This window comes from Oncorhynchus gorbuscha, linkage group LG07, assembly GCF_021184085.1.
Source record: "Oncorhynchus gorbuscha isolate QuinsamMale2020 ecotype Even-year linkage group LG07, OgorEven_v1.0, whole genome shotgun sequence".
Lineage (NCBI taxonomy): Eukaryota > Metazoa > Chordata > Actinopteri > Salmoniformes > Salmonidae > Oncorhynchus > Oncorhynchus gorbuscha.
Window position 1 is genome coordinate 87,445,858 of NC_060179.1, and position 26,541 is coordinate 87,472,398.

Sequence of the window (26,541 nt, forward strand, 5' to 3'; positions counted from 1 at the left end):
CTTTGACTTGCTCTGACTCTATGCAAAGATTGAACATTACATTTATATTTTAAGACAATGAAATACTCAGCCAACAAAAAAGCTGTTATAAATATAAATGTGTGTATGCCTCTTAAGGGTCCTTGTTTAATGTGATATTGTACCCAGTAGCCCAAATGTAATTTGCATATTCTTTATATATACTTGTGTGTCCCATGTACTTTTTGCATTGATTTGTTAATACAAAAATAATAATAATAGTTTGCTCGATTGATTTACTCGACCGCTCGATTTATACCCTCAATTTAAGATGTAATTGCGTGACGATTATCTCAGCAACCGGGTGACGCAGCAGGACAACGTATAAATGCGTTTAGTCGACGGTCTGCTTGGTGCGGTGATGAATCTTCTGCCCACTGGGATTAATATATCCTATGAACTGGACCTCTGCCAAACCAGACATCTCAGTTTTAGTCTATTATGATGTACTGTTGCTAACATCGAGCCCGATTTATGACAAACCAATAGTGCCACTTTGGCAAACAGCAGACACACTGCATTGAGGGTTTTGTTCATCCGTAACTAAAACCCTCGTTTTAAGATCTTATTTTGAAGTAATGTTAGCCTGCTATCAAACGCACACTTTTCTCAACATGTCAACTTCGCCATCTGGATAACTATTTTTATATTCTTTCTTTGTCTAGCCACCTTTTTGTTTTTATTGGTCGATTCTATTTAGGTAGTTGTTTTTCTCCCGAGTTTTTAATTTATGTTTATTTCTACCGGACATCTTACCAAGATAGGCAGTTCGGGAGCTAAGATGTCGAACCGAACCGTTTGCAGAGAAGCAAGTCACGCCGGCAGTTGGTACACCGCCTCAGGTATAGAACTGGACCGGGGAACGGGTCAGAGACCAGGGGACACCGCCTCAGGTATAGAACTGGACCGGGGAACGGGTCAGAGACCAGGTACACCGCCTCAGGTATAGAACTGGGTACTGGACCGGGAACGGGTCAGAGACCAGTGTACACCGCCTCAGGTATAGAACTGGACCGGGGAACGGGTCAGAGACCAGGGTACACCGCCTCAGGTATAGAACTGGACCGGGGAACGGGTCAGAGACCAGGGGACACCGCCTCAGGTATAGAACTGGACCGGGGAACGGGTCAGAGACCAGTGTACACCGCCTCAGGTATAGAACTGGACCGGGGAACGGGTCAGAGACCAGGGTACACCGCCTCAGGTATAGAACTGGACCGGGGAACGGGTCAGAGACCAGGGGACACCGCCTCAGGTATAGAACTGGACCGGGGAACGGGTCAGAGACCAGGGGACACCGCCTCAGGTATAGAACTGGACCGGGGAACGGGTCAGAGACCAGGGTACACCGCCTCAGGTATAGAACTGGACCGGGGAACGGGTCAGAGACCAGGGTACACCGCCTCAGGTATAGAACTGGAACGGGTCAGAGACCAGGTATAGAACTGGACCGCCTCAGGTATAGAACTGGACCGGGGAACGGGTCAGAGACCAGGGTACACCGCCTCAGGTATAGAACTGGACCGGGGAACGGGTCAGAGACCAGGGTACACCGCCTCAGGTATAGAACTGGACCGGGGAACGGGTCAGAGACCAGGGTTAACTAGTTTTAACATTAGCTAATAGGTTCAAGATAACTAGCTGCACATGGGCCTATTGATTAGTAACCTCAGCTAGATGCTTGGCAGTTTGCTTTGCATACAGTAATAGTGAGGAGGACAAGCATGAGCTCCTGAGTTGGGAAAATCTTGCCCAATACACCGACGCATGTCTTGTATTCAAGATCCTAAATGGCCTGGCTCCTCCCCCTCCACTCAGTATTTTTGTTAAACAGAAAACCCAGACATATGGCAGCAGATCCTCAAGGTCTGCCATGAGAGGTGACTGTATAGTTTCCTTAAGGAAAAGCACCTTTAGTAAATCCCTCTTCTCTGTGAGAGCTTCCCATGTCTGGAATACACTGCCATCAGACACACATAACTGCAGCACATTTCACACCTTCACAAAATGCTTGAAGACATGGCTAAAGGTCAATCAGATTTGTGATCATGGTCCCTAGCTGTGTGTTGCTTTTATGAATTTTGTCCTGCTGCTTTTTGTTCTATGTTGCTCTGTCTGTATGCTACGTCTTGCTTGTCCTATGTTGCTCTGTCTGTATGCTACATCTTGCTTGTTCTATGTTGCTCTGTCTGTATGCTATGTCTTGCTTGTTCTATGTTGCTCTGTCTGTATACTATGTCTTGCTTGTTCTATGTTGCTCTGTCTGTATGCTATGTCTTGCTTGTTCTATGTTGCTCTGTCTGTAGGCTATGTCTTGCTTGTTCTATGTTGCTCTGTCTGTATGCTATGTCTTGCTTGTCCTATGTTGCTATGTCTTGCTTGTTCTATGGTGCTATTGTCTATATTGTAATTGTTTTTAATAACCTGTCCAGGGACTACGGTTGAAAATTAGCCGGCTGGCTAAAACCGGCACTTTTACTGAAACGTTGATTAATGTGCACTGTCCTTGTAAAAATAAACTCAAACTCAAACAAACAGAAGTGTTTGTCTATATACACAGGTGTTTGTCTCCAATGGCACCCTATTCTCTGGCCCTATGGTCCCTGGTCAAATTAGTGCCCTATAAAGGGAATAAGGTGCCACTTGTGATGTAAACACATTAAACAGACCTGTATCTCCCTGTTATCTCTCTGCTCCAGCCCAGTCAGTCACACATAACAAGGAAGTAGCTTCTATTAACCTTGTCCCAGATCTCTCTGTGCTGTCAAACTCCTTACCATGCAGACAATGTTTAGCATCACAAGAACTTGCATTATTTCACATACAGACTCCAACCAAATGTGTTTAGTTGTATTAGTTGTTTGTACAGGACACACATGGTTTACACCATCCAGACAGATGCTGACTGCAGATTCCTTCTGGAAACGATAAGAAATACTAAAAGATAAGAACACAAACATCAAGTAAATGTCTCAGGAGAATAGAATAAACCTTTCAGTGTATAAAACAGGAATGCACCATTTATAGTCCGGTATTTACACATGTTTTGGGGAAGAGGGATAGGGGGACAAGTGTTTACATTGTGATAGGTTTTGGGGAAGGGGGATAGGGGGACAAGTGTTTACATTGTGCAGTGATATGTTTTGGGGAAGGGGGATAGGGGGACAAGTGTTTAAATTGTGATAGGTTTTGGGGAAGGGGGATAGGGGGACAAGTGTTTACATTGTGCAGTGATATGTTTTGGGGAAGGGGATAGGGGGACAAGTGTTTAAATTGTGATAGGTTTTGTGGAAGGGGATAGGGGGACAAGTGTTTACATTGTGCAGTGATATGTTTTGGGGAAGGGGATAGGGGGACAAGTGTTTAAATTGTGATAGGTTTTGGGGAAGGGGGATAGGGGGACAAGTGTTTACATTGTGCAGTGATATGTTTTGGGGAAGGGGGATAGGGGGACAAGTGTTTAAATTGTGATAGGTTTTGGGGAAGGGGGATAGGGGGACAAGTGTTTACATTGTGCAGTGATATGTTTTGGGGAAGGGGGATAGGGGGACAAGTGTTTAAATTGTGATAGGTTTTGGGGAAGGGGGATAGGGGGACAAGTGTTTACATTGTGCAGTGATATGTTTTGGGGAAGGGGATAGGGGGACAAGTGTTTAAATTGTGATAGGTTTTGGGGAAGGGGGATAGGGGGACAAGTGTTTACATTGTGATAGGTTTTGGGAAGGGGGATAGGGGGACAAGTGTTTATAGGTTTTGGGGAAGGGGATAGGGGGACATGTTTACATTGTGATAGGTTTTGGGGAAGGGGATAGGGGGACAAGTGTTTAAATTGTGATAGGTTTTGGGGAAGGGGGATAGGGGGACAAGTGTTTAAATTGTGATAGGTTTTGGGGAAGGGGGATAGGGGGACAAGTGTTTAAATTGTGATAGGTTTAGGGGAAGAGGGATAGGGGGACAAGTGTTTAAATTGTGATAGGTTTTGGGGAAGGGGGATAGGGGGACAAGTGTTTACATTGTGATAGGTTTTGGGGAAGGGGGATAGGGGGACAAGTGTTTAAATTGTGATAGGTTTTGGGGAAGGGGATAGGGGGACAAGTGTTTAAATTGTGATAGGTTTTGGGGAAGGGGATAGGGGGACAAGTGTTTAAATTGTGATAGGTTTTGGGGAAGGGGATAGGGGGACAAGTGTTTAAATTGTGATAGGTTTAGGGAAGAGGGATAGGGGGACAAGTGTTTAAATTGTGATAGGTTTTGGGGAAGGGGATAGGGGGACAAGTGTTTAAATTGTGATAGGTTTTGGGGAAGGGGATAGGGGGACAAGTGTTTAAATTGTGATAGGTTTTGGGGAAGGGGGTAGGGGGACAAGTGTTTAAATTGTGATAGGTTTTGGGGAAGGGGGATAGGGGGACAAGTGTTTAAATTGTGATAGGTTTTGGGGAAGGGGATAGGGGGACAAGTGTTTAAATTGTGATAGGTTTTGGGGAAGGGGATAGGGGGATAAGTGTTTACATTGTGATAGGTTTTGGGGAAGGGGGATAGGGGGATAAGTGTTTACATTGTGCAGTGATATGTTTTGGGGAAGGGGGATAGGGGGACAAGTGTTTACATTGTGCAGTGATAGGTTTTGGGGAAGGGGGATAGGGGGACAAGTGTTTACATTGTGATAGGTTTAGGGGAAGGGGGATAGGGGGACAAGTGTTTACATTGTGATAGGTTTAGGGAAGGGGGATAGGGGGACAAGTGTTTAAATTGTGCAGTGGTAGGTTTAGGGGAAGGGGGATTGGGGGACAAGTGTTTACATTGTGATAGGTTTAGGGGAAGGGGGATAGGGGGACAAGTGTTTAAATTGTGCAGTGGTAGGTTTAGGGGAAGGGGGATTGGGGGACAAGTGTTTACATTGTGCAGTGGTAGGTTTTGGGGAAGGGGGATGTGTGAGTGAGGTGCTCCGATGCTGTCTGCTGGACGGTAAGTCCTCTGTGACGTGGATGCCAAGAAACTTAAAAACCGCTGACTCTCTCTATTGCAGTTAATAATGTCGACCTGAGTCTGTTCCCCTGTGTATGAGAGGCATTGGGTTCAGCAGAAGAGTCGTTTATGTTCCCCTGTGTATAAGAGGCATTGGGTTCAGCAGAAGAGTCGTTTATGTTCCCCTGTGTATAAGAGGCATTGGGTTCAGCAGAAGAGTCGTTTCTGTTCCCCTGTGTATAAGAGGCATTGGGTTCAGCAGAAGAGTCGTTTATGTTCCCCTGTGTATAAGAGGCATTGGGTTCAGCAGAAGAGTCGTTTATGTTCCCCTGTGTATAAGAGGCATTGGGTTCAGCAGAAGAGTCGTTTATGTTTGGTATGGATTAATGAAGTGTTCTTCTCCCTCTGCAGGCTCCCAGCTGAATACACAACTAGAAGGTTGGCTGTCTCAAGCACAATCCACTGTCAGCCCTGCTAGAGCCATCATAGCACCGTAAGCTCCACTGCTTGGTGTTCTGATAAGTCGAGGAAAAGGCCTCATCTTGTCATTCTGAATATTATTTGATCACAGCATATGAATGACTGAAATGTGAATGTAGTGATTGGGGCGGTGGGGGTCATGTCTTCTATTGGTTGTAATGGTGTCTTGTTATGTGTTTTCAGGCAGGTTGTAATGTGTTTTCAGGCAGGTTGTAATGTGTTTTCAGTCAGGCAGGTTGTAATGTGTTTTCAGGCAGGTTGTAATGTGTTTTCAGGCAGGCAGGTTGTAATGTGTTGTCAGCCAGGCAGGTTGTAATGTGTTTTCAGGCAGGTTGTAATGTGTTGTCAGCCAGGCAGGTTGTAATGTGTTTTCAGGCAGGCAGGTTGTATTGTGTTTTCAGCCAGGCAGGTTGTAATGTGTTTTCAGGCAGGTTGTAATGTGTTTTCAGCCAGGCAGGTTGTAATGTGTTTTCAGCCAGGCAGGTTGTAATGTGTTTTCAGGCCAGTCAGGCAGGTTGTAATGTGTTTTCAGGCAGGTTGTAATGTGTTTTCAGCCAGGCAGGTTGTAATGTGTTTTCAGGCAGGTTGTAGGTTGTAATGTGTTGTCAGCCAGGCAGGTTGTAATGTGTTTTCAGGCAGGTTGTAATGTGTTTTCAGCCAGGCAGGTTGTAATGTGTTTTCAGGCAAGTTGTAATGTGTTTTCAGTCAGCCAGGCAGGTTGTAATGTGTTTTCAGGCAGGTTGTAATGTGTTGTCAGGCAGGTTGTAATGTGTTTTCAGCCAGGCAGGTTGTAATGTGTTTTCAGGCAGGTTGTAATGTGTTGTCAGCCAGGCAGGTTGTAATGTGTTTTCAGCCAGGCAGGTTGTAATGTGTTTTCAGGCAGGTTGTAATGTGTTTTCAGCCAGGCAGGTTGTAATGTGTTTTCAGCCAGGCATGTTGTAATGTGTTTTCAGGCAGGTTGTAATGTGTTTTCAGGCAGGTTGTAATGCGTTTTCAGGCAGGTTGTAATGTGTTTTCAGGCAGGTTGTAATGTGTTGTCAGCCAGGCAGGTTGTAATGTGTTTTCAGGCAGGTTGTAATGTGTTTTCAGGCAGGCAGGTTGTAATGTGTTTTCAGGCAGGTTGTAATGTGTTTTCAGGCAGGTTGTAATGTGTTTTCAGCCAGGCAGGTTGTAATGTGTTGTCAGCCAGGCAGGTTGTAATGTGTTTTCAGGCAGGTTGTAATGTGTTTTCAGGCAGGTTGTAATGTGTTTTCAGGCAGGCAGGTTGTAATGTGTTTTCAGGCAGGTTGTAATGTGTTTTCAGGCAGGTTGTAATGTGTTTTCAGCCAGGCAGGTTGTAATGTGTTTTCAGGCAGGTTGTAATGTGTTTTCAGGCAGGTTGTAATGCGTTTTCAGGCAGGTTGTAATGTGTTTTCAGGCAGGTTGTAATGTGTTGTCAGCCAGGCAGGTTTTAATGTGTTTTCAGGCAGGTTGTAATGTGTTTTCAGGCAGGCAGGTTGTAATGTGTTTTCAGGCAGGTTGTAATGTGTTTTCAGTCAGGCAGGTTGTAATGTGTTTTCAGGCAGGTTGTAATGTGTTGTCAGCCAGGCAGGTTGTAATGTGTTTTCAGGCAGGTTGTAATGTGTTTTCAGCCAGGCAGGTTGTAATGTGTTTTCAGGCAGGTTGTAATGTGTTTTCAGCCAGGCAGGTTGTAATGTGTTTTCAGGCAGGCAGGTTGTAATGTGTTGTCAGCCAGGCAGGTTGTAATGTGTTTTCAGGCAGGTTGTAATGTGTTTTCAGCCAGGCAGGTTGTAATGTGTTTTCAGGCAGGTTGTAATGTGTTGTCAGCCAGGCAGGTTGTAATGTGTTTTCAGCCAAGCAGGTTGTAATGTGTTTTCAGGCAGGTTGTAATGTGTTGTCAGCCAGGCACGTTGTAATGTGTTTTCAGGCAGGCTGGTTGTAATGTGTTTTCAGGCAGGTTGTAATGTGTTTTCAGCCAGGCAGGTTGTAATGTGTTTTCAGCCAGGCAGGTTGTAATGTGTTTTCAGGCAGGTTGTAATGTGTTTTCAGGCAGGTTGTAATGTGTTGTCAGCCAGGCAGGTTGTAATGTGTTTTCAGGCAGGTTGTAATGTGTTTTCAGGCAGGTTGTAATGTGTTTTCAGGCAGGTTGTAATGTGTTGTCAGCCAGGCAGGTTGTAATGTGTTTTCAGGCAGGTTGTAATGTGTTTTCAGCCAGGCAGGTTGTAATGTGTTTTCAGGCAGGTTGTAATGTGTTTTCAGCCAGGCAGGTTGTAATGTGTTTTCAGGCAGGTTGTAATGTGTTTTCAGTCAGGCATGTTGTAATGTGTTTTCAGGCAGGTTGTAATGTGTTATCAGACAGGCAGGTTGTAATGTGTTTTCAGCCAGGCAAGTTGTAATGTGTTTTCAGGCAGGTTGTAATGTGTTTTCAGCCAGGCAGGTTGTAATGTGTTTTCAGGCAGGTTGTAATGTGTTTTCAGCCAGGCAGGTTGTAATGTGTTTTCAGACAGGCAGGTTGAAATGTGTTTTCAGCCAGGCAGGTTGTAATGTGTTTTCAGGCAGGTTGTAATGTGTTTTCAGGCAGGCAGGTTGTAATGTGTTTTCAGGCAGGTTGTAATGTGTTTTCAGGCAGGTTGTAATGTGTTTTCAGGCAGGTTGTAATGTGTTTTCAGTCAGGCAGGTTGTAATGTGTTTTCAGGCAGGTTGTAATGTGTTTTCAGTCAGGCAGGTTGTAATGTGTTGTCAGCCAGGCAGGTTGTAATGTGTTTTCAGGCAGGTTGTAATGTGTTTTCAGTCAGGCAGGTTGTAATGTGTTTTCAGGCAGGTTGTAATGTGTTTTCAGGCAGGTTGTAATGTGTTGTCAGCCAGGCAGGTTGTAATGTGTTGTCAGGCAGGTTGTAATGGTGTCTTGTCATGTGTTTTCAGCCATGCAGGATATTCCTACTGTGGTGCTTGTGCTGCACACGCCTACAAACAAATAGACCCTTCTGTTACGTAAGTCATTTATCATGTCTATTACTTATGTTCAGTGAGTTTTATAAATTACACAAATTTTTTTAGTTGCAAAATACATTTTCATCGACAATTTAAGTATCATCAATTCGAAATGAGAGGTTTTTAAATGGCTTTTTCTACATTGTCCCTCCTTATCAAATCCTTAGCCTGCTCTGTTTCACCATGAAGGAACTATCAGCCTGTAGTTACCTCAGACAGACAGTAGGGAGCAGTATAGCCTCTGTCACAGCCTCACCTTGGAGCCACAAGAGCGAAGCCTGGTCGGCCGACGCTGCTAGTGGCCTGATGACTGGTCCATGATGACTGGTCCACTGAGATGCTGAACTGAGTCCTACTGAGGACAGTGAGGTGACTGAGTCCTCTCTTTCCCCTGTAGTCGCAGGGTGTTCATCTTGGGTCCGTCTCACCATGTTCCTCTGTCCCGCTGTGCCCTGTCCTCTGCAGAGGTTTATAAATCACTTCTCTACGACCAGGCAGGTAGGTACACACACACACTGTGCCCTGTCCTCTGCTGAGGTTTATAAATCACCTCTCTACGACCTCAGGGTTGACCAGGCAGGTAGGTACACACACACACTGTGCCCTGTCCTCTGCTGAGGTTTATAAATCACCTCTCTACGACCTCAGGGTTGACCAGGCAGGTAGGTACACACACACACACACTGTGCCCTGTCCTCTGCTGAGGTTTATATATTACCTCAGGATTGACCAGGAGGCTATGGATAATTTATAGTTGTCCCCGTCTCCCTCTAGTTGTCCCCGCCTCCCTCTAGTTGTCCCTGCCTCCCTCTAGTTGTCCCCACCTCCCTCTAGTTGTCCCCGCCTCCCTCTAGTTGTCCCCGCCTCCCTCTAGTTGTCCCCGCCTCCCTCTAGTTGTCCCCGCCTCCCTCTAGTTGTCCCCGCCTCCCTCTAGTTGTCCCCGCCTCCCTCTAGTTGTCCCCGCCTCCCTCTAGTTGTCCCTGCCTCCCTCTAGTTGTCCCCGCCTCCCTCTAGTTGTCCCCACCTCCCTCTAGTTGTCCCCGCCTCCCTCTCGTTGTCCCCGCCTCCCTGCTATAATAGCGGGCCTCACATTCATTTTCTCCATTCAGCACCACTCTTCAGTGAGCCCAAACTCTGCCGGTGGTTTGGTCCAAAATATGTTGTACCTCGTTCCCTCCTTTAGGGAACAGTAGTTATATTCATAACTAAGGGTGTAACAGTTCACCAAACCCATGTTTCAGAATGTATTGGGGTTTCAGGGTTACGGTACAGAGGAGAAATTAAATTCAGATACTTACTGTAGTCCATTTTTGTTTATTTGGCAAAAACAAACCACCCTATTCCAGGCCCCAAGTCCAGTTTCTGTGACATTGTTTACAATATCCCTGGCGTTGTCTGTTGTTGGGCCTCAAGTAGCGGTCTAAGAAGTTGAACACATTCTGAAATGGACCTGGGGCTTTCCCACCCAAACAAATACGCATAAATAAATGTTTCAGTATGGAGACTCTTTCCAAACGGACCTGATGATGACCAGGTCCGTGTTTACATTTACATTACATTTAAGTCATTTAGCAGACGCTCTTATCCAGAGCGACTTACAAATTGGTGCATTCACCTTATAACATCCAGTGGAACAGTCACTTTACAATAGTGCATCTAAATCTTAAAGGGGGGGGTGAGAGGGATTACTTATCCTATCCTAGGTATTCCTTGAAGAGGTGGGGTTTCAGGTGTCTCCGGAAGGTGGTGATTGACTCCGCTGTCCTGGCGTCGTGAGGGAGTTTGTTCCACCATTGGGGGGCCAGAGCAGCGAACAGTTTTGACTGGGCTGAGCGGGAGCTGTACTTCCTCAGTGGTAGGGAGGCGAGCAGGCCAGATGTGGATGAACGCAGTGCCCTTGTTTGGGTGTAGGGCCTGATCAGAGCCTGGAGGTACTGAGGTGCCGTTCCCCTCACAGCTCCGTAGGCAAGCACCGTGGTCTTGTAGCGGATGCCAGCTTCAACTGGAAGCCAGTGGAGAGAACGGAGGAGCGGGGTGACGTGAGAGAACTTGGGAAGGTTGAACACCAGACGGGCTGCGGCGTTCTGGATGAGTTGAAGGGGTTTAATGGCACAGGCAGGGAGCCCAGCCAACAGCGAGTTGCAGTAATCCAGACGGGAGATGACAAGTGCCTGGATTAGGACCTGCGCCGCTTCCTGTGTGAGGCAGGGTCGTACTCTGCGGATGTTGTAGAGCATGAACCTACAGGAACGGGCCACCGCCTTGATGTTGGTTGAGAACGACAGGGTGTTGTCCAGGATCACGCCAAGGTTCTTAGCGCTCTGGGAGGAGGACACAATGGAGTTGTCAACCGTGATGGCGAGATCATGGAACGGGCAGTCCTTCCCGGGAGGAAGAGCAGCTCCGTCTGGCCGAGGTTCAGCTTGAGGTGGTGATCCGTCATCCACACTGATATGTCTGCCAGACATGCAGAGATGCGATTCGCCACCTGGTCATCAGAAGGGGGAAAGGAGAAGATTAGTTGTGTGTCGTCTGCATAGCAATGATAGGAGAGACCATGTGAGGTTATGACAGAGCCAAGTGACTTGGTGTATAGCGAGAATAGGAGAGGGCCTAGAACAGAGCCCTGGGGGACACCAGTGGTGAGAGCGCGTGGTGAGGAGACAGATTCTCGCCACGCCACCTGGTAGGAGTGACCTGTCAGGTAGGACGCAATCCAAGCGTGGGCCGCGCCGGAGATGCCCAACTCGGAGAGGGTGGAGAGGAGGATCTGATGGTTCACAGTATCGAAGGCAGCCGATAGATCTAGAAGGATGAGAGCAGAGGAGAGAGAGTTAGCTTTAGCAGTGCGGAGCGCCTCCGTGATACAGAGGAGAGCAGTCTCAGTTGAATGACTAGTCTTGAAACCTGACTGATTTGGATCAAGAAGGTCATTCAGAGAGAGATAGCGGGAGAGCTGGCCAAGGACGGCACGTTCAAGAGTTTTGGAGAGAAAAGAAAGAAGGGATACTGGTCTGTAATTGTTGACATCGGAGGGATCGAGTGTAGGTTTTTTCAGAAGGGGTGCAACTCTCGCTCTCTTGAAGACGGAAGGGACGTAGCCAGCGGTCAGGGATGAGTTGATGAGCGAGGTGAGGTAAGGGAGAAGGTCTCCGGAAATGGTCTGGAGAAGAGAGGAGGGGATAGGGTCAAGCGGGCAGGTTGTTGGGCGGCCGGCCGTCACAAGACGCGAGATTTCATCTGGAGAGAGAGGGAGAAAGAGGTCAGAGCACAGGGTAGGGCAGTGTGAGCAGAACCAGCGGTGTCGTTTGACTTAGCAAAAGGGATCGGATGTCGTCGACCTTCTTTTCAAAATGGTTGACGAAATCATCTGCAGAGAGGGAGGAGGGGGGAGGAGGATTCAGGAGGGAGGAGAAGGTGGCAAAGAGCTTCCTAGGGTTAGAGGCAGATGCTTGGAATTTAGCGTGGTAGAAAGTGGCTTTAGCAGCAGAGACAGAGGAGGAAAATGTAGAGAGGAGGGAGTGAAAGGATGCCAGGTCCGCAGGGAGGCGAGTTTTCCTCCATTTCCGCTCGGCTGCCCGGAGCCCTGTTCTGTGAGCTCGCAATGAGTCATCGAGCCACGGAGCGGGAGGGGAGGACCGAGCCGGCCTGGAGGATAGGGGACATAGAGAGTCAAAGGATGCAGAGAGGGAGGAGAGGAGGGTTGAGGAGGCAGAATCAGGAGATAGGTTGGAGAAGGTTTGAGCGGAGGGAAGAGATGATAGGATGGAAGAGGAGAGAGTAGCGGGGGAGAGAGAGCGAAGGTTGGGACGGCGCGATACCATCCGAGTAGGGGCAGTGTGGGAGGTGTTGGATGAGAGCGAGAGGGAAAAGGATACAAGGTAGTGGTCGGAGACTTGGAGGGGAGTTGCAATGAGGTTAGTGGAAGAACAGCATCTAGTAAAGATGAGGTCGAGCGTATTGCCTGCCTTGTGAGTAGGGGGAAGGTGAGAGGGTGAGGTCAAAAGAGGAGAGGAGTGGAAAGAAGGAGGCAGAGAGGAATGAGTCAAAGGTAGACGTGGGGAGGTTAAAGTCGCCCAGAACTGTGAGAGGTGAGCCGTCCTCAGGAAAGGAGCTTATCAAGGCATCAAGCTCATTGATGAACTCTCCGAGGGAACCTGGAGGGCGATAAATGATAAGGATGTTAAGCTTGAAAGGGCTGGTAACTGTGACAGCATGGAATTCAAAGGAGGCGATAGACAGATGGGTAAGGGGAGAAAGAGAGAATGACCACTTGGGAGAGATGAGGATCCCGGTGCCACCACCCCGCTGACCAGAAGCTCTCGGGGTGTGCGAGAACACGTGGGCGGACGAAGAGAGAGCAGTAGGAGTAGCAGTGTTGTCTGTGGTGATCCATGTTTCCGTCAGTGCCAAGAAGTCGAGGGACTGGAGGGAGGCATAGGCTGAGATGAACTCTGCCTTGTTGACCGCAGATTGGCAGTTCCAGAGGCTACCGGAGACCTGGAACTCCACGTGGGTCATGCGCGCTGGGACCACCAGATTAGGGTGGCCGCGGCCACGTGGTGTGGAGCGTTTGTATGGTCTGTGCAGAGAGGAGAGAACAGGGATAAACAGACACATAGTTGACAGGCTACAGAAGAGGCTACGCTAATGCAAAGGAGATTGGAATGACAAGTGGACTACACGTCTCGAATGTTCAGAAAGTTAAGCTACGTAGCAAGAATCTTATTGACTAAAATGATTAAAATGATACAGTACTGCTGAAGTAGGCTAGCTGGCAGTGGGTGCGTTGTTGACACTACACTAATCAAGTCGTTCCGTTGAGTGTAATAGTTTCTGCAGTGCTGCTATTCGGGGGCTAGCTGGCTAGCTAGATCCGAGTCCATTTGTCAGAAAAGTCCATTTGAAAGTAACTTTATTAACCAGATCTGATGCAGGCGGAGGAGGGGCCTTGAGAGGGGCAGCAGGCAGAGGAGGGGCCTTGAGAGGGGGAGGAGGGGCCTTGAGAGGGAGAGCAGGGACCTTGAGAGGGATGGCGGAAGAGGGGCCTTGAGGTGGAGAGCAGGAGGAGGAGGGGCCTTGAGATGTGTACCGTTACAACCCTCTTCATAGCTAGTCTGGGCCAAGGCCTCTTCATAACTGGTCTGGGCCAAGGCCTCTTCATAGCTGATCTGGGCCAAGGCCTCTTCATAGCTGGTCTGGGCCAAGGCCTCTTCATAGCTGGTCTGGGCCAAGGCCTCTTCATAACTGGTCTGGGCCAAGACCTCTTCATAGCTGGTCTGGGCCAAGGCCTCTTCATAACTGGTCTGGGCCAAGACCTCTTCATAACTGGTCTGGGCCAAGGCCTCTTCATAACTGGTCTGGGCCAAGACCTCTGTTATGCAGGTGAATGAGGACCCAAAAGCGACTTGGCGAAAACAGAGTCTTTAATCCAGTAAAGGAAATATACAATACTCCTAGACAAATCGGAGCGGTAAATAAAGCATAAAAAACAATTCCACTCGTAATGACGAGAACAGACTGGAGACTCGATCATAAACTGTAGGTTGCCTCGGGAAGGCACTTGACCGTAGCAGACTCAGACACCTGCTCACCACGCAGCATCTGAGGGAAACACGACACGACAGGGCGATACAAAGACACAGCACGGTGAACAATATACAAGGATCCGACAGGACAGGAACGGAAAACAAGGGGAGAAATAGGGACTCTAATCAGGGGAAAAGATAGGGAACAGGTGTGGGAAGACTAAATGATTGATTAGGGGAATAGGAACAGCTGGGAGCAGGAACGGAACGATAGAGAGAAGAGAGAGAGAGAGAGAGGAGAGAGAAAAGGGGAACGAACCTAAAAAGACCAGCAGGGGGAAAACGAACAGAAGGAAAAGCAAAATGACAAGACAATATAAGACAAAACATGACAGTACCCCCCCACTCACCGAGCGCCTCCTGGCGCTCTCGAGGAGGAACACTGGCGGCAACGGAGGAAATCATAGATCACAAACGGTCCAGCACGTCCCGAGAAAGAACCCAACTCCTCTCCTCAGGACCGTAACGGAAAATGATAAAAAGGGAAACTAGGGTACTACTCTAAAAAAAAATGAGACACGGGTAGAGAACTGAAAGCTTTAGAGCAAACAGGACCAAACAGGCCAGGAGAGTAACAACTAGGGACAGACTGAGACACAGCAAGGGCAGGAACAAGAACAGGAGAGATGCGATGGCAGGGAACAGACTGAGACCCAGCAAGACCAGGGCAGAAGCAGAAAAAAAATTACCAGACTTATTCTGCGCGCAGTCCAAACACGCAGCCACGAAACGGCGCGTGTCACGCTCCTGAGTAGGCCACCAAAACCGCTGGCGAATAGAAGCAAGAGTACCTCGAACGCCGGGATGGCCAGCTAACTTGGCAGAGTGAGCCCACTGAAGAACAGCCAGACGAGTAGAAACAGGAACGAAAAGAAGGTTACTAGGACAAGCGCGCGGCGACGCAGTGTGCGTGAGTGCTTGCTTAACCTGTCTTTCAATTCCCCAGACTGTCAACCCGACAACACGCCCAACAGGAAGGATCCCCTCGGGATCGGTAGAAGCCACAGAAGAACTAAAGAGACGGGATAAAGCATGAGGCTTGGTGTTCTTAGTACCGGGGCAATAAGAAATAACGAACTCGAAACGAGCGAAAAACAACGCCCAACGAGCATGACGCGCATTCAGTCGTTTGGCAGAACGGATGTACTCAAGGTTCCTTTGGTCAGTCCAAACGACAAAAGGAACGGTCGCCCCCTCCAACCACTGTCGCCATTTGCCTAGGGCTAAACGGATGGCGAGCAGTTCGCGGTTAGCCACATCATAGTTACGTTCCGACGGTGACAGGCGATGAGAAAAATACGCACAAGGGTGGACCCCATCGTCAGTATCGGAGCGCTGGGACAGAATGGCTCCCACGCCCACCCCCGACGCGTCAACCTCAACAATAAACTGTTTAGTGACGTCAGGTGCAACAAGGATAGGAGCGGATGCAAAACGCTTCTTGAAGAGATCAGAACAACAATCATACGACCGGTGAGGAGGAAGGGAGTTGGTTCTGGACCGACTGAAGACCGTGCGCAGACCATGATATTCCTCCGGCACTCCTGTCAAATCACCAGGTTCCTCCTGAGAAGAGGGGACAGAACAAACAGGAGAAATAGCAGACATTAAACACTTCACATGACAAGAAACGTTCCAGGAAAGGATAGAATTACTAGACCAATCAAAAGAAGGATTATGACACACTAGCCAGGGATGACCCAAAACAACAGGTGTAAAAGGTGAACAAAAAATCAAAAAGAAATGGTCTCACTATGGTTACCAGATACAGTGAGGGTTAAAGGTAGTGTTTCACATAATATACTGGGGAGAGGACTACCATCCAAGGCGAACATGACCGTGGGCTCCCCTAACTGTCTGAGAGGAACGTCATGTTCTCGAGCCCAGGCTTCGTCCATAAAACAGCCCTCCGCCCCAGAGTCTATTAATGCACTGCAGGAAGCTGCCGATCCGGTCCAGCGTAGATGGACCGGTAAAGTAGTACAGGTACTTGACGGAGAGGACCGTCTAGTAGCGCTTATCAGTCGCCCTCCGCTTACTGATGAGCTCTGGCCTTTAACTGGACATGAAATGACAAAATGACCAGCGGAACCGCAATAGAGACAGAGGCGGTTGGTGATTCTCCGTTCCCTCTCCTTAGTCGAAATGCGAATACCCCCCAGCTGCATGGGCTCAACACCAGAGTCAGTGGGGACAGATGGTAGTGTCGGAGAGAGGGGAGACACAGTTAACGCGAGCTCTCTTCTATGAGCTCGGTGACGAAGATCTACCCGTCGTTCAATGCGAATAGCGAGTTCAATCAAAGAATCCACGCTGGATGGAACCTCCCGAGAGAGAATCTCATCCTTAACCTTAGCGTGGAGTCCCTCCAGAAAACGAGCGAGCAACGCCTGCTCGTTCCAGTTACTGGAGGCAGCAAGAGTGCGAAACTCTATAGAGTAATCCGTTATGGATCGATTACCTTGACATAGGGAAGACAGGGACCAGGAAGCTTCTTTCCCAAAAACTGAACGATCAAAAACTCTTATCATCTCCTCTTTAAAGTTCAGATAATTGTTAGTACACTCAGCGCTTGCCTCCCAGATAGCTGTGCCCCACTGCCGAGCCTGACCAGTAAGGAGTGATATGACGTAGGCAATCCGAGCTCTCTCTCTTGAGTATGTGTTGGGTTGGAGAGAGAACACTATATCACACTGGGTGAGAAAGGAGCGGCACTCAGTGGGCTGCCCAGAATAACATGGTGGGTTATTAACCCTAGGTTCCGGAGGCTCGGAAGACCCGGAAGTAGCTGGTGGCACGAGACGAAGACTCTGATACTGTCCTGAGAGGTCGGAGACCTGAGCGGCCAGGGTCTCAACGGCATGCCGAGCAGCAGACAATTCCTGCTCGTGTCTGCCGAGCATCGCTCCCTGGAACTCGAGAGTAGAGTAGAGAGAATCCATAGTCGCTGGGTCCATTCTTGGTCGGATCCTTCTGTTATGCAGGTGAATGAGGACCCAAAAGCGACTTGGCGAAAACAGAGTCTTTAATCCAGTAAAGGAAATATACAATACTCCTAGACAAATCGGAGCGGTAAATAAAGCATAAAAAACAATTCCACTCGTAATGACGAGAACAGACTGGAGACTCGATCATAAACTGTAGGTTGCCTCGGGAAGGCACTTGACCGTAGCAGACTCAGACACCTGCTCACCACGCAGCATCTGAGGGAAACACGACACGACAGGGCGATACAAAGACACAGCACGGTGAACAATATACAAGGATCCGACAGGACAGGAACGGAAAACAAGGGGAGAAATAGGGACTCTAATCAGGGGAAAAGATAGGGAACAGGTGTGGGAAGACTAAATGATTGATTAGGGGAATAGGAACAGCTGGGAGCAGGAACGGAACGATAGAGAGAAGAGAGAGAGAGAGGGAGAGAGAAAAAGGGGAACGAACCTAAAAAGACCAGCAGGGGGAAAACGAACAGAAGGAAAAGCAAAATGACAAGACAATATAAGACAAAACATGACAACCTCTTCATAACTGGTCTGGGCCAAGGCCTCTTCATAACTGGTCTGGGCCAAGACCTCTTCATAACTGGTCTGGGCCAAGACCTCTTCATAACTGGTCTGGGCCAAGGCCTCTTCATAACTGGTCTGGGCCAAGACCTCTTCATAACTGGTCTGGGCCAAGACCTCTTCATAACTGGTCTGGGCCAAGGCCTCTTCATAACTGGTCTGGGCCAAGGCCTCTTCATAACTGGTCTGGGCCAAGACCTCTTCATAACTGGTCTGGGCCAAGACCTCTTCATAACTGGTCTGGGCCAAGGCCTCTTCATAACTGGTCTGGGCCAAGACCTCTTCATAACTGGTCTGGGCCAAGGCCTCTTCATAACTGGTCTGGGCCAAGGCCTCTTCATAACTGGTCTGGGCCAAGACCTCTTCATAACTGGTCTGGGCCAAGACCTCTTCATAACTGGTCTGGGCCAAGACCTCTTCATAGCTGGTCTGGGCCAAGGCCTCTTCATAACTGGTCTGGGCCAAGGCCTCTTCATAACTGGTCTGGGCCAGTGTGCCATTGGTCATCGAAGGTGAGCATTTGCCCACTGATGTCGGTCTCGACGCCAAAGTGCAGTCAGGCTAAGACCCTGGTGAGGACGACGAGCACACAAATAAGCTTCCCTGAGACGGTTTCTGACAGTTTGTGCAGAAAATCTTAGTTTGTGCAAACCCAGTTTTATCAGTTGTCCTTGTGGCTGTTCCTAGACGATGCCTCAGGTGAAGAAGCCGAATGTGGAGGTCCTGGGCTGGCGTGGTAACACGTGGTCTGCGGATATGAGGCCGGTTGGACATACTGCCAAATTCTTTAAAACGACGTTGGAGGCGGCTTATGGAAGAGAAATTAACTAAATGATCTTGCAACAACTCTGGTGGACATTCCAGCAGTCAGCATGCCAATTGCACTCTCCCTCATCTTGAGACATCTGTGGCATTGTGTTGTGACAAAACTGCACATTTTAGTGGCCTTTTATTGTCTCCAGCTCAACGTGCACCAGTGTAATGATCATGCTGTTTAATCAGCTTCTTGATATGCCACACCTCTCAGGTAGATGGATTATTCGATCCCCGGGACCACCCATACGTAGAATGTATGCACACATGACTGTAAGTCGCTTTGGATAAAAGCGTCTGCTAAATGGCATGTATTATATCTTGGCAGAGGAGAAATTCTCACAAACAGGGATGTAAACAAATTTGTGCATCAAATTTGAGAGAAATGAGCTTTTTGTGCTTATGGAACATTTCTGGGATCTTTTATTTCAGCTCATAGACCAATGGGACCAACACTTCACATGTTGCATTTCTTTTGGTTTAGTATAGAATGTTCATTCAAATGATGTTAACTGATGTGGCTCATGCAATGTATTTTTTATTGTAATGTCAGTTGAGCTGCACCAACAAATCATAGCACATATTAATGGCTACACTTCCTGCTTTGCTCCTATTGGTACACTCACCATGGGCCTCCAGTCCAACCATTACGCTACCATTGACTTGAATGGGGATGCCCCTTCTATCCTCTTTATATGGCAGCACATGCAGTCCGGAGTGAAGGAGAGGAGTGCCTCATTATTAGTTATTACTGAGACCATGGTCATTTGGCTGGCCAATTACAGTCATCCTAAATTCCATGACAACCACAGCCCTAATCCAGTGTTTATTGTGCCTTTTTTAAAAGCTTGACACAAACAAAAACCTGAGTTGTCCTCAGGGGACCAATCATCTGACTGATACTGGAAAAGAGACATTCTCACTGACGCTGACAAAACCTGAGTTGTCCTCAGGGGACCAATCATCTGACTGGAAAAGAGACATTCTCACTGACGCTGACAAACACATATCAGTGCGTCTGAACTAATGACTCGCAGTCCAATGCAATACAAGCCTCTGTTCACCAGTAATAATGTGGATGTTGAATCCTCATCTCCCTCTAGTCTATGCTGACCTACAGACCTCCTCCTTGTATTAATACACACACCTTCCTTTTAATCAGGTTGGGTTAATGCCAATACGAGCCTCTGTTCACCAGTAATAATGTGGATGTTGAATCCTCATCTCCCTCTAGTCTATGTTGACCTCCTGTATATTGAACCCTCACCTCCCTCTAGTCTATGTTGACCTCCTGTATATTGAATCCTCATCTCCCTCTAGTCTATGTTGACCTCCTGTATATTGAATCCTCACCTCCCTCTAGTCTATGTTGACCTCCTGTATATTGAACCCTCACCTCCCTCTAGTCTATGTTGACCTCCTGTATATTGAACCCTCACCTCCCTCTAGTCTATGTTGACCTCCTGTATATTGAACCCTCACCTCCCTCTAGTCTATGTTGACCTCCTGTATATTGAACCCTCACCTCCCTCTAGTCTATGTTGACCTCCTGTATATTGAACCCTTGATGTTGACCTCCTGTATATTGAACCCTCACCTCCCTCTAGTCTATGTTGACCTCCTGTATATTGAACCCTCACCTCCCTCTAGTCTATGTTGACCTCCTGTATATTGAACCCTCAGTCTATGTTGACTCCCCCTCTAGTCTATGTTGACCTCCTGTATATTGAACCCTCACCTCCCTCTAGTCTATGACCTCCTGTATATTGAACCCTCACCTCCCTCTAGTCTATGTTGACTCCTGTATATTGAACCCTCACCTCCCTCTAGTCTATGTTGACCTCCTGTATATTGAACCCTCACCTCCCTCTAGTCTATGTTGACCTCCTGTATATTGAATCCTCACCTCCCTCTAGTCTATGTTGACCTCCTGTATATTGAACCCTCACCTCCCTCTAGTCTATGTTGACCTCCTGTATATTGAACCCTCACCTCCCTCTAGTCTATGTTTACATTTACATTTACATTTAAGTCATTTAGCAGACGCTCTTATCCAGAGCGACTTACAAATTGGTGCATTCACCTTATGACATCCAGTGGAACAGTCACTTTACAATAGTGCATCTAAATCTTAAAGGGGGGTGAGAAGGATTACTTATCCTATCCTAGGTATTCCTTAAAGAGGTGGGGTTTCAGGTGTCTCCGGAAGGCGTCGTGAGGGAGTTTGTCGTGAGGGAGTTTGTTCCACCATTGGGGGGCGAGAGCAGCGAACAGTTTTGACTGGGCTGAGATGTTGACCTCTGGAAGACTGGGATGTTTCAGAGGATGAGTCTTCAGACAGACGAGGAGGAGCACAGCATTGAAATGCACCTGCCTTACACTGCTAAAGCCATGGAGAGGTAAGACAGAGTACAGTCTGTCAGGACATGTTGTCTGCTTCATTCATCACATCCATCAGTGTAGAGTACAGTGATTAAGAGACTAGAGAGCCACGATACAGACCTGACCTGTCTGCCTGGTTGTGGGAGCCAGCAGGGCCTCATGACTAATGGAGGAGAGCTGTGGGTCTAATGACTGGTTTGCCTTGACATTTTGTGTAGTTCTGTCATCCCCAAGCCCCATAATGTGTAGTTCTGTCATCCCCAAGCCCCATGATGTGTAGTTCTGTCATCCCCAAGCCCCATGATGTGTAGATCTGTCATCCCCAAGCCCCATAATGTGTAGTTCTGTCATCCCCAAGCCCCATAATGTGAAGTTCTGTCATCCCCAAGCCCCATGATGTGTAGTTCTGTCATCCCCAAGCCCCATGATGTGTAGTTCTGTCATCCCCAAGCCCCATGTTGTTTTACTAATGATTGGTTGTTTACTAATGATTGGTTCTTTATCCCCAAGCCCCATTGTGTTGTTTACTAATGATTGGTTGCCCCATAATGATTGGTTCTTTCATCCCCAATAATTGGTTGTTTACTGTGATTGGTTGTTTACTAATGATTGGTTCTGTTTTCCCCAATGATTGGTTCTTTTATCCCCAAGATTGGTTGTTCTGTCATCCCCTAAGCCCCATGATGGAGAGTCATTATAAATCCCCAAGAATCATGATGTGTTAAAGTTCTGTCATCCCCAAGCCCCATGATGTGTAGTTCTGTCATCCCCAAGCCCCATGATGTGGTTCTGTCATCCCCAAGCCCCTGATTCAATCAGTTCTGTCATCCCCAAGCCCCATGATGTGTAGTTCTGTCATCCCCAAGCCCCATGTTGTTTTACTAATGATTGGTTGTTTACTAATGATTGGTTGTTTACTAATGATTGGTTGTTTACTAATGATTGGTTGTTTACTAATGATTGGTTGTTTACTAATGATTGGTTGTTTTAATATTGGTTGTTTTACTAATGATTGGTTGTTTTACTAATGATTGGTTGTTTTAATCAGGTTGGGTTAATACCCACTAAGACTTCCTTTTAATGGAGAGTCATTATAAATCAAGAATCTAATCTAATTAAAGCCTGCATGAACCCACTCAATAAGCATGCACACCTTTTAATCAGGTTGGGTTAATACCCACACCTTCCTTTCAATCAGGTTGGGTTAATACCCACACCTTCCTTTTAATCAGGTTGGGTTAATACCCACACCTTCCTTTCAATCAGGTTGGGTTAATACCCACACCTTTTAATCAGGTTGGGTTAATACCCACACCTTCCTTTTAATCAGGTTGGGTTAATACCCACACCTTCCTTTCAATCAGGTTGTATTAATACCCACACCTTCCTTTTAATCAGGTTGGGTTAATACCCACACCTTCCTTTTAATCAGGTTGGGTTAATACCCACACCTTCCTTTCAATCAGGTTGGGTTAATACCCACACCGTTCAATCAGGTTGGGTTAATACCCACACCTTCCTTTTAATCAGTTTGGGTTAATACCCACACCTTCCTTTTAATCAGGTTGGGTTAATACCCACACCTTCCTTTCAATCAGGTTGTATTAATACCCACACCTTCCTTTTAATCAGGTTGGGTTAATACCCACACCTTCCTTTTAATCAGGTTGGGTTAATACCCACACCTTCCTTTTAATCAGGTTGGGTTAATACCCACACCTTCCTTTTAATCAGGTTGGGTTAATACCCACACCTTCCTTTTAATCAGGTTGGGTTAATACCCACACCTTCCTTTTAATCAGGTTGGGTTAATACCCACACCTTCCTTTTAATCAGGTTGTATTAATACCCACACCTTCCTTTTAATCAGGTTGGGTTAATACCCACACCTTTTAATCAGGTTGGGTTAATATAATAATATAATAGCTAGTCTGGTTAAACATCCATTCGCTGTAGTTGCTGGAAAGAAAAGCCAGGTCGGTGAAAAGGGTTCTATAGGGAAACAGTGTTTCTGTCTCCTTGGGGTTCTATAAGGAAACAGTGTTTCTGTCTCCTTGGGGTTCTATAAGGAAACAGTGTTTCTGTCTCCTTGGGGTTCTATAAGGAAACAGTGGTTCTGGCTCCTTGGGGTTCTATAAGGAAACAGTGTTTCTGTCTCCTTGGGGTTCTATAGGGAAACAGTGTTTCTGTCTCCTTGGGGTTCTATAAGGAAACAGTGTTTCTGTCTCCTTGGGGTTCTATAAGGAAACAGTGTTTCTGTCTCCTTGGGGTTCTATAAGGAAACAGTGTTTCTGTCTCCTTGGGGTTCTATAAGGAAACAGTGTTTCTGGCTCCTTGGGGTTCTACAAGGAAACAGTGCTTCTGGCTCCTTGGGGTTCTACAAGGAAACAGTGCTTCTGGCTCCTTGGGGTTCTATAAGGAAACAGTGGTTCTGTCTCCTTGGGGTTCTACAAAGAAACAGTATTTCTGTCTCCTTGGGGTTCTATAAGGAAACAGTGGTTCTGTCTCCTTGGGGTTCTATAAGGAAACAGTGTTTCTGTCTCCTTGGGGTTCTATAAGGAAACAGTGTTTCTGTCTCCTTGGGGTTCTATAAGGAAACATTGGTTCTGTCTCCTTGGGGTTCTATAAGGAAACAGTGGTTCTGTCTCCTTGGGGTTCTATAAGGAAACAGTGTTTCTGTCTCCTTGGGTTCTATAAGGAAACAGTGGTTCTGTCTCCTTGGGGTTCTATAAGGAAACAGTGTTTCTGTCTCCTTGGGGTTCTATAAGGAAACAGTGGTTCTGTCTCCTTGGGGTTCTATAAGGAAACAGTGGTTCTGTCTCCTTGGGGTTCTATAAGGAAACAGTGGTTCTGTCTCCTTGGGGTTCTATAAGGAAACAGTGGTTCTGTCTCCTTGGGGTTCTATAAGGAAACAGTGTTTCTAATTTGGGGTTCTATAAGGAAACAGTGGTTCTGTCTCCTTGTTCTATAAGGAAACATTGGTTCTGTCTCCTTGGGGTTCTATAAGGAAACAGTGGTTCTGTCTCCTTGGGGTTCTATAAGGAAACAGCCGAGTTGCTCAATTTCGGGCAAACTCATTTTTTGTTGTAATTTGGGTTAATAATCCCCATGAGTTCCTTCCTGTCAAGGCAGCAGCTAATCTTCCTGGGGTTTATTATGGATCCCCATTAGTTCCCGACAAGGCAGCAGCTACTCTTCCTGGGGTTTATTATAGATCCCCATTAGTTCCTGTTAAAGCAGCAGCTATTCTTCCTGGGGTTTATTATGGATCCCCATTAGTTCCTTCCAAGGCAGCAGCTACTCTTCCTGGGGTTTATTATGGATCACCACTAGTTCCTGTCAAGGCAGCAGCAACTCTTCCTGGGGTTTATTATGGATCCCCATTAGTTCCCGACAAGGCAGCAGCTACTCTTCCTGGGGTTTATTATGGATCCCCATTAGTTCCTGTTAAAGCAGCAGCTATTCTTCCTGGGGTTTATTATGGATCCCCATTAGTTCCTGCCAAGGCAGCAGCTACTCTTCCTGGGGTTTATTATGGATCACCACTAGTTCCTGTCAAGGCAGCAGCAACTCTTCCTGGGGTTTATTATGGATCCCTATTAGTTCCTGTCAAGGCAGCAGCAACTCTTCCTGGGGTTTATTATCGATATAGTTAACTGTTAGGGGTATCAGACTGGGTTCTAAACCACTCTCTCTTGTCTCTCCAGGGTTAGGGTTATTTAGTTAACAGTGTCAGACTGGGTTCTAAACCCCTCTCTCTTGTCTCTCCAGGGTTAGGGTTATATAGTTAACAGTATCAGACTGGGTTCTAAACCCCTCTCTCTTGTCTCCAGGGTTAGGGTTATTTAGTTAACAGTGTCAGACTGGGTTCTAAACCCCTCTCTCTTGTCTCTCCAGGGTTAGGGTTATTTAGTTAACAGTGTCAGACTGGGTTCTAAACCCCTCTCTCTTGTCTCTCCGGGGTTAGGGTTATATAGTTAACTGTTAGGGGTATCAGACTGGGTTCTAAACCCCTCTCCCTTGTCTCTCCAGGGTTAGGGTTATATAGTTAACTGTTAGGGGTATCAGACTGGGTTCTAAACCCCTCTCTCTTGTCTCTCCAGGGTTAGGGTTATATAGGTAACTGTTAGGGGTATCAGACTGGGTTCTAAACCACTCTCTCTTGTCTCTCCGGGGTTAGGGTTATATAGTTAACAGTGTCAGACTGGGTTCTAAACCCCTCTCTCTTGTCTCCAGGGTTAGGGTTATTTAGTTAACAGTGTCAGACTGGGTTCTAAACCCCTCTCTCTTGTCTGTCCAGGGTATGGGCGTTATAGAAACACTGGACCCCATGTCCTTCATCAACTACTTGAAGAAATACCACAACACCATCTGTGGCCGTCATCCTATTGGAGTGCTGCTAAACGTGAGTCATAACAAGTACAACAACAACCATGTTATAGTCTGACATCGACAGTACACCGTTGTTAGTTATACATCACATGACACAGCCCTGTGTGCCAGAAGGTCTGTGTATCTGACTGTTCCTGTGTGCCAGAAGGTCTGTGTATCTGACTGTTCCTGTGTGCCAGAAGGTCTGTGTATCTGACTGTTCCTGTGTGCCAGAAGGTCTGTGTATCTGACTGTTCCTGTGTGCCAGAAGGTCTGTGTATCTGACTGTTCCTGTGTGCCAGAAGGTCTGTGTATTTGACTGTTCCTGTGTGCCAGAAGGTCTGTGTATCTGACTGTTCCTGTGTCACTACTGTTCAAAACATTTGGGGGCACTTAAAAATGTCATTGTATTTTAAATATATATTTTTTTGTCCATTTAAAATAACATCAAATTGATAAATTATACATTGTAGACATTGTTAATGTTGTAAATGAATATTGTAGCTGGAAATGGATGGAATATCTACATAGGCGTCCAGAGGCCCATTATCAGCAACCATCACTCCTGTGTTCCAATGGCACATTGTGTTAGCTAATCCAAGTTTATACTTTTAAAAGGCTAATTGATCATTAGAAAACCCTTTTGCAATTATGTTAGCACAGCTGAAAACTGTTCTGATTTAAAGAAGCAATAGCACTGGCCTTCAGACTAGTTGAGTATCTGGAGCATCAGCATTTGTGGTTTTGATTACAGGCTGAAAATGGCCAGAAACAAAGACCTTTCATCTGAAACTCGTCAATCTATTCTTGTTCTGAGAAATGAAGGCTATTCCATGAAAGAAATTGCCAAGAAACTGAAGATCTCGTACAACGCTGTGTACAACTCCTTCCACAGAACAGGGCAAACTGGCCCTAACCAGAAACGAAAAAGTTGGAGGCCCCGGTGCACAACTGAGCAAGAGGACAAGTACATCTCTGGTGTCTCTGGACGCCTATGTAGATATTCCATAAAAAATCTGCCATTTCCAGCTACAATAGTCATTCACAACAATAACAATGTCTACACTGTATTTCTGATCAATTTGATGTTATTTGGACAAATGGACAAAAAAATTGCTTTTCTTTCAAAAACAAGGACAAAGTGACACTAAACTTTTGAACGGTAGTGTACATCTGACTGTTTCTTGGTTTCTTCCTACTTGATTGATTTTGTTTTCCAGGCCGTGTTTGAGCTGAGGAAGAGTGGAACAGAGATGAACTTCTCCTTCCTGAACTATGCCCAGTCTTCCCAGTGCAGGAACTGGCAGGACAGCTCTGTTAGCTAAGCAACCGGGGCCCTCATTGTACATTGATGTGGTTCACCTCGG

The 26,541-nt window shown here is 46.9% G+C and overlaps 1 pseudogene; it reads left to right on the forward strand.

Moving 5' to 3' along the window:
• Positions 1-377: 377 nt before the first annotated feature.
• On the forward strand, positions 378-26,541 carry LOC124039068 (annotated as a pseudogene).